Genomic DNA, 15,333 nt, shown 5'->3' with positions numbered 1-15,333 from the left:
GAAAATGCCCAGAAAAGGGAAAAGAAATAAGACTATAGAAGGTTACTTTCTTGGCGAACAGGCATTTCCTCCCTTCCTTTCTGATGAGGAAGAACAATGCTTACCATCAGGCAAAGACACAGAAATCAAGGCTTCTGTGTCCCAGCCCACCCAATGGGCTCAGGCCATGGAAGAGCTCAAAAAGAATTTTGAAAATCAAGTTAGAGAGGTAGAGGAAAAGCTGGGAAGAGAAATGAGAGACATGAAGTCAAAGCATGAACAGCAGATCAGCTCCCTGCTAAGGGAGACCCAAAAAAATGTTGAAGAAATTACCACCTTAAAAACTAGCCTAACTCAATTGGCAAAAGAGGTTCAAAAAGCCAATGAGGAGAAGAATGCTTTCAAAAGCAGAATTAGCCAAATGGAAAAGGAGATTCAAAAGCTCACTGAAGAAAATAGTTCTCTCAAAATTAGAATGGCACAGATGGAGGCTAATGACTTTATGCAAAACCAAGAAATCACAGAACAAAGAGAGAAGAATGGAAAAATGGAAGATAATGTGAAATATCTCATTGGAAAAACAACAGACCTGGAAAATAGATCCAGGAGAGACAATTTAAAAATTATGGGACTACCTGAAAGCCATGATCAAAAGAAGAGCCTAGACATCATCCTTCATGAAATTATTAAGGAAAACTGCCCTGAGATTCTAGAACCAGAGGGCAAAATAAATATTCAAGGAATCCACAGAACACCGCCTGAAAGAGATCCAAAAAGAGAAACTCCTAGGAACATTGTGGCCAAATTCCAGAGTTCCCAGGTCAAGGAGAAAATACTGCAGGCAGCTAGAAAGAAACAATTCAAGTATTGTGGAAATACAATCAGGATAACACAAGATCTAGCAGCCTCTACATTAAGGGATCGAAGGGCATGGAGCAGTATATTCCAGAAGTCAAAGGAACTAGGACTAAAACCAAGAATCACCTACCCAGCAAAACTGACTATAATACTTCAGGGGAAAAAATGGTCTTTCAATGAAATAGAGGATTTTCAAGTATTCTTGATGAAAAGACCAGAGCTGAAAAGAAAATTTGACTTTCAAACACAAGAATGAAGAGAACCATGAAAAGGTGAACAGCAAAGTGAAGTCATAAGGGACTTACTAAAGCTGAACTGTTTACATTCCTACATGGAAAGACAATATTTGTAACTCTTGAAACATTTCAGTATCTGGGTACTGGGTGGGATTACACATGCACACACGCTCACATACATAGAGACAGAGTGCACAGAGTGAATTGAATAGGTTGGGATCATATCTTTAAAACAAAATGAAATCAAGCAGTGAGAGAGAAATATATTGGGAAGAGAAAGGGAGAAATTGAATGGGGCAAATTATCTCTCATAAAAGAGGCACTCAAAAGACTCATTAGTGGAGGGATAAAGAGGGGAGGTGAGAGAAAAACATGAAGTCTACTCTCATCACATTCCACTAAAGAAAAGAATAAAGTGCACACTCATTTTGGTAGGAAAACCTATCTCACAATACAGGAAAGTGGGGGATAAGGGGACAAGCAGGGTGGGGGGGATGATAGAAGGGAGGGCATGAGGAGGAGAGTGCAATTCGAGGTCGACACTCATGGGGAGGGATAGGATCAAAAGAGAATAGAAGTAATGGGGGACAGGATAGGATGGAGGGAAATATAGTTAGTCCTATACAACACAACTATTATGGAAGTCATTTGCAAAACTACACAGATATGGCCTATATTGAATTGCTTGCCTTCCAAAGGGAAGGGGTGGGGAGGGAGGGAGGAAGAGAAGTTGGAACTCAAAGTGTTAGGATCAACTGTCGAGTAATGTGCTTGCCACTAGGAAATAAGAAAAACAGGTAAAGGGGTATAGAAAGCTATCTGCCCCTACAGGACAAAAGAGAAGATGGAGACAAGGGCAGAGAGAGATGATAGAAGAGAGAGCAGATTGGTCATAGGGGCAATTAGAATGCTTGGGGTTTGGGGGGGGAGGGGATAAAAGGGGAGAAAATTTGTAACCCAAAATTTTGTGAAAATGAATGTTAAAAGTTAAATAAATAAATTTAATAATAAAAAAAAAAAAAAAAAAAGACTGAGGAAGAAATTCAGAATACAAAAGACAAGAGTGTGTTCATCCCACAAAGGAACTTTATGACTTTGTAGACTTGGGAGGGCCTTCTACAAATAACTAAAACTGAAGATAGAAAAAAAAACCAAAAACTTAAGCTTAGAACTGACTGCAACCTGGCCTTGAACGTCTCCAAGATACCTTGGTCTTTGTTTATGTAAGTCTTTGTTTCCTTCCGACAGTACCAGGAACCTAACATTTTCCTAGTTGAGTATATTTCTGTATTCATTGTCCTTGCAATGCCAGGTTAGGTTGACAGGCTGACAGTTTGGCTTCATGAATGAGAGATTCTTTATTGACAATCTTCCTTATTTATTCTCTTTCTCTGCCTATTAAGTTTAATTCAATTCTATTTTCCCTGACAACCCAGTTCAGAACTTTCTTCTAGGAAATATCAGAGCTAGGGTTGAACTAAATGGCTATATTTGGTCTGTGTTGAGTCAGAATAATCAGTTACACAGAGACCCAGCGTGGCTTGGACGAGACAATTCATTGGTTCTAGGCCCAGCTCTGCCACTGCTGTGCTGTGTGACTTTTGGGTAAGTCATAACCTTTCTGTTTTTAGTTCCCTGAGAAATGGAGATAATACTGCAGTGCCTTTCATCCATCTACCTCATAGGACTTCTGTGAGGGTTAGTTAATTAATTGTCAAGCAGTCTGCATATGGAATGTGTTATGGAAATGTCAAATTATAGGACAGACCTTGTAAATGAGGAGAGAAATATGATTATAGAAAAATTGTGAACATTTTCTGAGGTAAAAAAAAATGCTTTCAACCTACAAGGGCAGCTTCATTAATAGACAATTCTCTGGGAAAACTATTTAGGCAATGAGCTGATAATTTCTAACCTTAATTGCTTTCTATAGGATGATTCTGTATTGGACTTTTTTCTAGGAGTCATTTGTATCCTAATTCTATTCTCATGTAGGCAAATGAGCAAAGAGGATCTGGGCTATTTGCTGTTTTCTTACTGTTTGAAAGGAAATGAGTATTATTTTATTTCATTATTCAAGTTATTCTCAACTGTGGTTAGGATTATTTGCCTTAGGAGTCAAATTGGCTGCAATAAGGTCAGGGCTAGTAAAGTCTAATAACTTCCTTGGAGGAATTAGAGGACCATGGAAGAAATAATTTACAAAGCATCACCTGAACAAGTTGCTTATTATAACTCCATATAAATTTAGAAATTAATTTATAGAATATGCAAAATTGATATTCTTACTGTATGTATACACATTTGTATGTTCATAGATATGAATTTTAAATGCACTATTCTTCCAATTCACATGACCATCCTTAGACAAAATTATAAAGAGGGAAAAATGTGTCTTTGGTGTCTTCTACTCCCTTTTTAGGCTCCTTTTCACCTGTCCCAAATATCTATTCTTTGTCCCTTTTCCTACAGGACCTTGTTCTTAGCTAGTTGTCATAATCCTCCTTCCCAACATAAAAAATATATTTCTAATGAGAGAAATGTTTTTAGGTATGAGATTCTATTCATTGTTCATAAGGGCTGACCCAAAGATGCAGTTGAACATGCAGTTGAAACTGTTGGGTTTTTTTTCTAGTAGTGGTAACCCATGTGCATTTATCCATAATTGTCCTCTTACTTGGTTCCTGTTAGGATCAATTGATATCATTGACATGTAGAGACAAAAATCAAACAGTTCCTTACTTTCAGGAGCTTACATTTTATTGGGGGAGACAACATGTATAAATATATATATACATATATGGGTATGTATGTGTATGTATGTATATATAAAAACATATATAAAATAACTGTAGTATAACTTTTGGAAGGAGAGCCCTAGGAGCTGGAATTACATGTAGAAGTTCCATGTAGAACAAGTTCCAAGTAGAAGATAGTGCTTGAGCTAAGTCTTGAAGGAAACAAAATGGAGTCAATTGGAATGAATTGGTCCCTAGAGGGAGCCTTTAGAACCTTTCAGCAATGCTGGTTTCATTTACACAATGCTCTAACCACTGAAGTAGCCAACCATACATCTATATTGCTGACTCAATCACTGGACTCAAGCATAAATGAATAAAAGTTTAGCTAAATAAGGGATGAAAAAAAATCAATACTAGGACATCTCTATTAGAAGTTCTTTTCAGTCTTGGCCTTAATTATCAGGTGCTCAGCTAACTAGAGAAAGACCAGCATGATTCACAACTGTGAATTGGAAGAATAGCATATTTAATGGATTAAGCAGAGTTGGAGAATAATTCCTCATTTATGTTAAGAGGTGATGAAGCCAAGAGGAGGAGAACTATAGGTTGGGAACACCCCTTTTGCCAAAACATTTTGATCATATCTGTGCAATTGAAGGAACTGAGGATTAAGAATCTTACTTCTTTCCTTCTAATGGGAGATAACTAAGGAACTCATAAAATGACTTAATAATAGGTGACATTTATATGGTTTGAAAAGTACTTTATTTATGCTCTCACAACAACCCAGTGAGGTAAGTGCTATTAATATCTCCATTTTTACAGCTGAAGAAACTGAGGCTGAAAGAAATTAGGTGACTTGTTCAGAGTCACATAAGTAGTTAATATCTGATATAGGATTTGAACTCAGATCATCGTGACTCCAGGTCTGGCACTCTTGCCCACTGTACTACATTAAATTTCGCCTATCTCTGCTGAATTAAGAGGGGATCATCTCCATTAGACAGCCAGAGAAACTAAAATTTTAAGTGGTTTACCCAAAATTCATATGGTGAGTCAGAGACTAAACTAGAAATAGAAACTCATTAAAAAAAAAAAAGTCTTAATCCCTAGAAAACACTTTACTAAAAGTGAAAATATTTTTCTTTTCTGAACTGTTGAGTGGAGTAAATAATGAGAGTCTATTGAAAAAAAGTGGTCTGTGTGAAAGAATACTACAAACCATCTGAAATTAGTTTGTTGAACAAAAGGAACAGATTTTTAGTCATGAAGTATGAAGTTTCTGCCTCCATAGATATCATTTTTGAAAATGACACATTGAGTGAGAAACCCAAGAGTGGTTATTTTCAGAAGGGTATGTGAGAGGTGCTTTTGGAGTTGACAAAGTGGGTGGAATCCACATAGAACTAAAGTTAAAACATAAAACAACACAAAAAAAGCCCAGGAATATTTCTCTCTACCACATGCATGTCATGTTGTGGAAAATGTATCTTGGCGGATCTGGTGACATGTGAATGTGTATGTGGGTGTTAGAAAAGGACTGGATTGTAAAGCGTAAGGCAGGTAGTAACTAAGCCAGAAGCCACACTCATACATCTATTTATAGTGCCTCGTGGTGAAAAAATAAAACGCAACTTCTGCTACTACCTGCTGTTCCCAACTGAAGTTAACGAGGGCGGATAAGACCTCCTTTTGAATGCCTTTGTAGTTTTAACTGACACACTCACACAAAGTGATGACTTAGCTGTTCACCCCTACCACGACCCTCCGAAACAGGTGAGGAAGTCACAGTCAGAGCCATGCAACTGTGTCGGGCTCAGAAATTCATTTTTTAAAACTTCCTCACAAAAGTGAATGCCATTGAATTTTTTAAAGTAATAGCTTTATTGAACACTTGCACTGATGCTTATTTTATTTTATTTATTCAGCAGTTATTCAATAAGTATTGTATATATACATATATATACATTATATAAGCAATAAGTATTGTGTGTATATATATATGTGTGTCACACACACATATACACACACACACACACACACACACACACACAGTGTAAGGCATTATGCTGGTGCTTTGGGGGATACAAAAGACCACATGGTCCTTGGATTTATGAAACTTAAAATTCTGGTAAGCTCCTTGCGCTTACCCCTTTGCCTGGAAAATACTCCCATCTGACATTAGCCTCTTAGAATCCCGTTTCCTCCAAAGACTTCTTTATCTTTTTTGTGTGCTGGATCCCTCTAGTGATGCCTAATCAACCTCTTCTCAGTAAATTATTTTTATTTTTTAAACACTATTTTTAATGCACAAAATAAAATACATAGGATTAAAAAAACAATTATACTAAAGTACAGTTGTAAAAATGTTTAAAAATAAGTTCGTGGATATCAGCTCTTTATTTTGCTTATACTTTCCTATATATACACATTGCCTCCCATATAGTAAGCTCCTTAACGGCAGGGACTGTTTCATTTTTGTCTCTGTATGCCTAGTAGTTAGCACGATGCTAGCCAAGCACATAGTATGTACTTAATAAATATTTGTGGTTTCATTGATTGATAGTAGATTGATATTAGTGAGTGTTCTTTTTTGTTTTTATTAAAACTTTTACCCAGCCCCAAAGAGATCAAGAGGAAAAGGACTTGTATATATAAAATTATTTTCACCAGATTCTTTTTTATAGCAACAGAGAACTGGAAACAAAGGAGATGCCCATCTATTGAGGAATGGCCATACAACTTATTGCATATGACTGTAATGGAATATTATACCAAAAGAAATGACAAAAGGGACCATTTAAGAGAAACTGAGGAAGGCCTACATGAACTTCATGCAGAGTGTAGTGGGCAGAATCAGGAGAATAATTTATGTAATGACAACATTGACCAGAAAAAAAAAAAAAACCAAACAAAACCTTTGGAAGACTTAAGAGTACTCAGAACAACGCAATAATGAGCTACAGTTTTAGAGATCTGATGATGAAGCATGCTTTCCACCTCCTGACAGAGAGTTGATGGACTCACGATGCAGCACAACAACATATACATTTTCTCATGTGGCTCAGGAACTTTGTTTTGCTTAACTATGCCTATTTGTCACAAGGGTTTCCTTTATCTTTTTGGGTGGTGGTGGGAATTGGGGAGGTGGTAGTGGTGAGACGATGAGGGGAGAGAGATAGGGCAGCAAAATTTTTTTGAAAAAGGGTAATTGAGGCAACTTTTTTTTTTTTTAATGCAGAGAAGAAAACAGAAGGAAGGCCTGAAAGAAGCACAGAGAAACAGTATGGTTTAGAAAAACTAATTTGTATATTTCAAAGGAGAAGCCAGCTGTATGTCATAGAGATATTCAATTTTATGTAAAATCCTCTTTTTCTATTCTACTATGTATATGGAAATGCCTGTTTTATGATGTTAGTTGTTTTGAGAATAAAAAAAATTTTCATCAGAAGACTTTTTTATTCCTCACACACCCACACATGCACATATGTGCGCACACACACACACACACACACACACACACACACACACACACACACACACACACACACACACACACACACACACACACCCTAAAATGTGACCAAAAAACCTTCACCTAGGTAAAAGGAAAAACAGTACCAGGAAAAACCCTTCTGTCTAATAAACATAACAGTTAATCTGAGAAGGGAGAAATCTATGACCTGATTAAAGAGCTTTTTTTTTCTATTGCTTCAGACTTCCTAGACTCCTTGGATCCATTACCTGGCACTAATGCCTTCATTCAAACATTTCCTTATAGAACTAAAAAGGCCTGCTTCCTCAAGAATGTTTGTAGCAAGTGCAGATTGTGGACAGTGGTTAATTAATTAATTTAAAAAAAAAAAAAACTAAACTTGCCAGAGGAATCAGTTAAGTATAAGGGTTATATTTTTCCCCCTTCTGGATCCTCTGAACACAATTTAAGTTGTGGACTTTCTCCCCCAGTACAAAAAAAGGGCCACCTAACACTCTAGACTGGAGACTTCGAGACACAGCCAAGGCTGGCAGGGCTCCAGCAGAGTGCAGAGAGGGCATGCTCAACTCAACGCAGGAAGCTGTGGCAAAGCTGAGTCGCTAAAAAGTACTGGAGCTAATATATTGTGGTCATGAGGATAGCGGCAGTATCTTAGTAGTGATGGGAACACTCAAAAGCATCTTCAAAACATTTTAAAAATACTGCTGATCTCTGTAGTTTGACTTGGTTTTCTGTGCCTCAGTTGCAGCCCACTTAATTTTTCTAGAAGCATTAGACTCTGTGCATTGATGGTCTGACATGCACTCTGCAGTTCCTCCCCCTGCTTAGCAGCCTCACTGCACCACATACAAGTAGTTTGATTACTGTATGCTCTCTGAAGTGTGCAGCTGGTTTTGAAGTAGAAAGAAAAGTCGGGTGGCAAAATGCTGAGTTTACCGCTGGCATGCTCGTAAGGATGTTTCTGTCTTGCACGTCATACATTCCACAGTCAGTCTTCTTTTCAAAAAGATGTTTTTTAAAAAAAGTTTAGGTCCTCACAGCATGCTTTTAGGGCACTGAAGAATAAGGCAGGATATAAATATAGTTTTTTTAGACTGAAAAAGTCAGAAGATTTCATAGATACCTTTCTCCCAAGAAGTCTCACAGTGGTCGATCGAGGCTGAGGATGACTCTGATGGGAAAAACTGAGATACCTTGGCATTAAGGCAACCAGGACTTGATGTTTCTGATTTTTGGTCGAAGAGTAGTCTATCCACTGTATCAACCTTGGAACTGCCCATTTGACTGAGGAAACTCAAAATAGAAGCTAGGTAGAAAGATGAGAGGATGTAGAGGTGGGTGTGAGATCTCCTGTGACACCAGAATGACCCCAAAGAAAAGATCTGTTTGTTTTTTTTCTAGGCCTGGAAACAGTGCTATCTTGCTACTTACTTAGTAATATGGAAGCTTTCATTGCTTGCAATGAGACAAAACTACCTCAAAAGAGCTTTTTGAAAGGCCAGGGGAAGACAGTACCATTGTGACCTGGTTAGATCTGAGATAAACCATAGAAAGAGCCCGTTTGGCTGTTCTGTCTGTGCTTGACATTAAACTTTTAGAAACCTGCTTAATCTCCTGCAAGCAGGGTGGCCAAGCAATGACACTTCCTAGTCTTTCAACCAATATTCATTGTGCATTGGGCACTATAATAGGCAATAGAAAGAGAAATGAGGGAATAGAAGGCATTATCCCTACTTGTAATCTGATAAGACACTTGGAGCTGCAGTTAAATAGTTAGATAAGAACCAATTACTTGAAATCTAGGAGACTCACCTCCTAGTTCCTTGAGAACATACTTTCCTCTTCTTCATTTCACTATCCCATAAGTGATTAACCATGCCACCGTGTTTCATCACTGGAAAATAGTGGTCATGATAGGAGAGCAAAGTCAAAGAAGAAGAATTTTTCTTTTGAGGAAAGGGAAAATATGTAGTAAAGGTTTTTGAGGGTTTTTTGGGGGGGGGGGGAATAGATGTTTCTCTTTCCTGGAATTTATATTTATGCTCATTTCCAATGTCTAAATACACTTAAAATCAAAGAAATTTATTTGTATCATGGACTCCTTTGACAGTTTAGTAAGACCTAAGGACTCCTCCAAATATTGCTTTTAAATGCAGAAAGTAAAAATAATGTGTAAGATTACAAAGGAACCAAATATATTGAAATAAATATTTAATTTTTCCCCCGTTCAAATTTGTGGGCCCCTTGAAAAATCTATCTATGTCTACAAACCCCAGGTCTCTGAGTTTTAGTCCAATTTCCTTTTTATAAAGATAAAGACACTGAAGCATGGAAAAGCTGACTGGCCCAAGATCAGTCAATTCCAACTCTTAGTTTAATTTTGTACTGATTCATTTACATAGAAAACAAAAATCAGCCTGGACCAGAATATCCATTCCTTGCCCAGTCTTTCTTCTGTACCACTCCTTCCTTCTGTTCTCATCTTCGGGAACCAAGCCACAGATAGCCATTTAGTCAGGTCAGAAAATAAATAGTAAACTCTGCCCTTCTTGTGTCATGGCAGAGAGTATAATGACCATTGTGGAGACCTGCCAGGGTTTTAAAGGAATTTTTTAAAAGAGGTCTCTGATTTCCCTCCTCTCCATCAGGCAAATGGCAAAACTCCCAGTCCATTCTCCTCATGCCATCAAAAAATAAAATAGACACTCGGACTTTGAGATCTAGGAAGATTCCCCTGGTGGCAGTAGCAACCTAGTTTCTCAGTCTTCCCAGCAACTGATCAAAAGACTGTTCCTTCATCTGGGCCTCTCCAAGGCAATTGTTTTTCAGTGGTCCTGGATTGCTAGACAGCTCAGCTGTTTCTCCCTGTCTAAATGGGGAGCTGGAGAAAGTGTAAATGATAAGGCAGAGGAAGAACCCGAGGCCCTGACAGCCCAATCAGTAGTAGACTTTGATCTGGAAAAGCTCTTAGAAGGTTGAAGCAAGTTTTCTGAAACAAAGGAGGGAATGAAAGAAGGAAAGAGAATAGGGAACTAATTTCCAAGTTAAGATACTGTCACCCGCAAGTGTAGGCATCGGCTTAATCCTCAACAAAACTGTTGGCAAGTGATCTGTAGCTACCATCTAAGGGATGTATCAATTTGCTGCCAGAGAAAGGACTGACTGCAACAGAAGGAGAAGCGTAGTGGAAAGAAAAGAGAACCTGGCCTTATTATTATGGACTAGGTGACTCAATTTCTTTTACTCTAGTAGTGTCATGCTCATTTCCCAATAGAAAGTGTTCAACAGGTTAAACACTAAGAATGTGCAAGGCACTGTGCAAAGTATTATGTAGGATACAAAGATAATTCAAGAAGCTTATAGTTTAAGGAAGAAAATCTTAAACAAGTAAACAAAGCAAAACCAAAACTGGATATGTGACTTCTTTGCTATAAGGAACTCTTGATGACTGATCTTGGGCACTTAACCTCCCTGGGCATCAGTTTCCTGATCTGTAAAATGACCTCTGAGGTCTTTACAACTTGAAGTCCTCCCTCCACCAAAGCAAATGGGTGGTGTCTGTGCTCTTTAAGTTATAGTCTTAGTTGATGAGACATTCAGAGGTCAAGTGACTTGTTCAGGCTCACACACTCACTGTATGCCAAAGTCAGGTCTTGATACCAAGTTTAAGATCTTGGAGGTAAAGCAGTTTCAAGTCACAATAAGATTGATGTAGTAACAATGTGAGAGTTGAAGGAGAGTGAAGATGGAGTCATTGTAGTTGAGGGAGGCCAAGGTCCTCGGAGGTAAGAGTTTTAGAAGTGCTGTTAATATAGATATGAAAGTCACTGAGGATGGTGCCAGGAGATAGGTTAGAGAAGAGAGAAAGGGAGAGGAACTGGACCTGTGGTTTCACTGGTATAGGGAACCCCCAGGGGAGGAATCTCTCTTTCTACCAGTGCAGATTAACACCTTTTCTATAGCTTATAATTGTAAGGAGTTACCTAGATAACTGAGAGGTTAAGTGATTTGCTCAGGGTCATACAGTCAATATGTGTTTGAATAATGATGTTATATTATTGGATCATGTTATATTTTATAATATTCACATGTTATTTTATACACATATGCTTTATTATAATATAATAAATGAATAGTTTTGAAGATTTTTATAAAGTGATGAATGAGCATGACCAGGAGAAAAATTTATGCTATATTATAATAATATATTATGTATAACATTGTTTATTTTATTATAGTAATATAGTATAAATCATTATGTAATACATTTTATTGTATCACTATATGATTAAAATGGACAATTTCGAGAACTTTTATGAACTGATGAATTAACAGAACCAGGAGAAAAATTTGTACAATAACAACAACACAGTAAAAACAAACAACTTTGAAAGCTGTAAGAAGATCAATATAATGATCATTGATGATTCTAGAATACCAACGATGAAAAATGCTATCCATTAATAGAGATGTGACAGATTTAGGAGACAGAATGAGATATATATATTTTTGTATACAGTCATGGAGGGAATTTGTTTTTCTTGACTAGAATGTTGGTTACAAGGCATTTCTTTTTCTTTTGTTAAGTGGGGTAAAGAGAGAAAAAATATATTTCTTTTAATATAAAAAAATAGATGTGAGTCAAGTTCTACAGATGTGAAATGATGCTTGGACTTTCAGCTGAAGCCACTGTGTTATTAGTTTTACTTAACTTTTATACTTTGTTACTACCTTCAATCTGAAAATATGCATAAGGTAAAAACAAAACAGATTAATAAAACTTTTAAGAGAGAGAAAAAATTTATGAATAATGTTGACGCATAGGGGGAACTTGATCCCTATAGAATGTGTTTTCTGTGGGACCCAGTTTCAGGGCCTATTACAAGAATAAGCAAAGGTAGAATGGGCCTGAACTGGATAGGGCCTAAAATGAAGAACATCATGGCATTTGGTAGACATCTGTGACAATGATAGGGAGATTATGTTATAAGGAAATAATGAGAGAGTATAATGATTTATACCTAGGGCAAATATTAAAGTAATTTCTTTGATTTTAGTCTATATGTGAAAATGGAACCATTTGTATCCTAATTGCAAGTTGAAATTGACTTTTAGAGGAATTAGAACTGTCCCCATAAGTGTGCATTATTGAGTTTTATTTTGTATAAACATTTTAAACACCCTTTCTTTCCCTTCCTCAGACCAAATGTAGTATCTCATGTTGTTTTGGTGATTTTTCTAATAAGCTGTCACATTCATCTCATAAGTACCTTCTAAGGTAATTCAAGAAGATCCTAAGAAGGGGATCCCCCAAGAATATTGATTGTTAACTTTTTTTTGTGACATGGATCCTTTTGGTAGACTGGTGAGGCCTATGAAACCCTTCTCAGAGTAATGTTTTTAAACCAATAAAATAGAATACCTAGGATTGCAAGGGAAACCAAACTTCTTAAAATACATTTATCAAAATATATATTTTTAAAATTGTTAATTAACCATTAATTTAAAACAAGTTCATAGGCTTCAGGTTTAGAACCTCTGTCTAGAGGCATAAGTACCCTGCCTTGTAATCAGGAAGTTCCAGGTTCAAGTAGTACCTCTGGAACAAGTCCTAACACTAAATTGAAGACAAGTCACAAATGTGTGTGCAGGGAATTTCCACACTAGGACCAAAACAAATGAACAAAATACACATACACACACACACACACACACACACGTGCGCGCACACACACGTGCACACAGGCCCCCCCCCCCCCCCCCCCCCCACAAAACCAACCTTCTAATGGGATTTCTCATTTTGTTTCTTGGGCATATTTTAAGTCCTGGGTAGCTGGTAGGGGAAACGGCTAGAGTCTCAACTCTGAGTCAGTCAGGAAGTTCAACTGTAATGAGCATGAGGAAGGGAACAGGAGATGGCAAAACCTAGGAGCCAGAATAATAGAGGAAAGCATTTATCAGATATGAGTGAGTCTTTCATTGGGATTCAGTCATTCCATTCTAGGAATGGGGCACTGTGTATGAAGTATGAAAAAGATAAGACTGGGAGAAAAACAGAGGATAAAATAGGGCTGAAAGGGAGGCTGTGGAGCATGCAACTGTCGAAAAAGAGTTTTGTTTGCTCAGAATTTCTCAGAGTCATCTCATATTTAAACCTTGCCCATGCCCAGCTAATGAACCTCAGCTATTGGCAAAAGTAATTTCAAAACATGCCTTGAAAAGTCATTTTTCAAAACAAGTTTATATTTCATTTGGTTTTGAATGGCTTCTTAAGTTTGGGTAGGGCTGCTTGGTCCATTTGAAGGTAGGTACAACAATTTTCCAATGAGGGCCCACGATATATTTAAAAATACATTTAAATCTTTCTTATGATTTTTTCTATTGATTTTTTTTTATAAAAAGAGAAAATACTATTTCATCACTATTATAGTTGAAAACCAACAGATTGAGGAGCTGTGAAATGGTGAAACCAGTATACTAGAATGAGATTTACTTCATTTAACAACAACAAATACCCTTTCACTTATGATAATCTTCAGGTCCACTCACTGTTTGGGTTTGCATGTTAGGTTCTAGCACCACAAACAAGGTTAGTTTTCAGAAGAGAAAGACCTCACCAGTGGCATGAGTGCTGTCATATTTCTGTCCCCCCTTTAAACAACAACAAAATCCACAAACAACTTCTTTTTGAAAATAAAAGAGTCTTATGTTTTATATGGTCAATAAGAAAAGAAAGCTTACACTTATTTTCTGTAGGTGTTGGTGTAGCCTGGATACAGCTATTAATATGACCCTATTAACACCCTAAAACATTGCTAGGTTTGCATCCTTTGCCCTTTCTGATCAATTGTGCAAATTAGAGGGACTTGGCTTTTACTGGTGCTTTCCATTTGTAAGACTTCTCTTTAATTTCCTTACAGTCATTTTCAGAGTAATAAATTACTATTCATCTCTTTTATGTCCTTTTCCTCCTTATACTACAAACACCTATAAAGCTTTATATTTTACAATACCTTATAGTTTCAAGTCTGGATTCTATTTCTAACTGTGTTCCTGTTCACTATAGCTGGGTGACCTTGGAAAAGTCACTGTGATTCTTTAGGCCTCAGTTTCCTCATCTGAAAGATAGAACTAACAAGATTTATATGTTCCTTTTCACTCTAAAATACTATATGATTATATAATATCAATCCATTAAATGTTAATCGTCAATTAAGGCATATACCAATGATGCTGAATCACAAGATACCTTTTATTTAGATAATTGATGCTTAGTGGTATTGATTTGAGGCAAGCTTTTATACTATGTTAATGCAGAAAAGCATCCTACACAAAAGTTACAGCAATTTCTAGTACACCTTTTGGATTTCATGGATTGCTGGATTTACTGTGGGAAAGAATTTACTCGTAGCATTGCTATCTAAAACAGGATTTTAACCCGGTCAGGGTTTCAAGTTGAAACTCTTCACTTTTTTCTATTTTTATTTTTCAAAGACACCAACCACGTATCTTCCCAGAGCACTGCAGTGATTTGGTGAGGAAATCCCTTAGGCACTGTTATAAGATGCTTTGAATTTCCCCATTAGGATAAAAGGTGCTTATGATTATAAAAGATTACTAATGCTAATTTTGAGATTATCTACCATAATCACTGATTTATGAGCTAATTTTGCCTCTTAAATAAGAAAGTGAATGTTGTAGGATTCTGATGTTAGTGATTTTAGAAACATAAATTTATCTGTGCACTTCCCAGCTGTTTACATAGTATTTTCCTCAAAAATACATAGAAAACATATAATTTACTAGAGGATGAAAGAGGCAGTAGGAGCATTCACTGTTATTATGGTCATTCATTAATTATTTTAACACATTGTTCTGTGGAAAGAAATTGAAAATTCTGCATAACGCTGAATCTGGTAAACATTTAGGAAAGGAGGGATATATCAGACAGAATCAGGTCCAAAATTTCTTCCTGATTCATTAGTAAATTATTTTGATCTTGAGGCTCCTCCAAAGCTTGATG

The 15,333-nt window shown here is 36.8% G+C and overlaps 1 long non-coding RNA gene across 1 annotated transcript in view; it reads left to right on the top strand.

Annotated features, from left to right (window-relative positions):
* The first annotated feature begins 2,305 nt into the window (after positions 1-2,305).
* LOC140533538 (uncharacterized) overlaps positions 2,306-15,333 on the top strand; it is a 515,565-nt gene continuing 502,537 nt past the window's right edge. Inside the window, exon 1 of the long non-coding RNA XR_011976960.1 lies at positions 2,306-2,678. This is a non-coding gene — a long non-coding RNA (uncharacterized lncRNA). The remainder of the gene's footprint in view (positions 2,679-15,333) is intronic.

Source organism: Notamacropus eugenii, chromosome 3 (assembly GCF_028372415.1).
Source record: "Notamacropus eugenii isolate mMacEug1 chromosome 3, mMacEug1.pri_v2, whole genome shotgun sequence".
Lineage (NCBI taxonomy): Eukaryota > Metazoa > Chordata > Mammalia > Diprotodontia > Macropodidae > Notamacropus > Notamacropus eugenii.
Note: the sequence above shows the minus strand (reverse complement) of the source record. Positions and strands in the feature narration are given on the sequence as shown.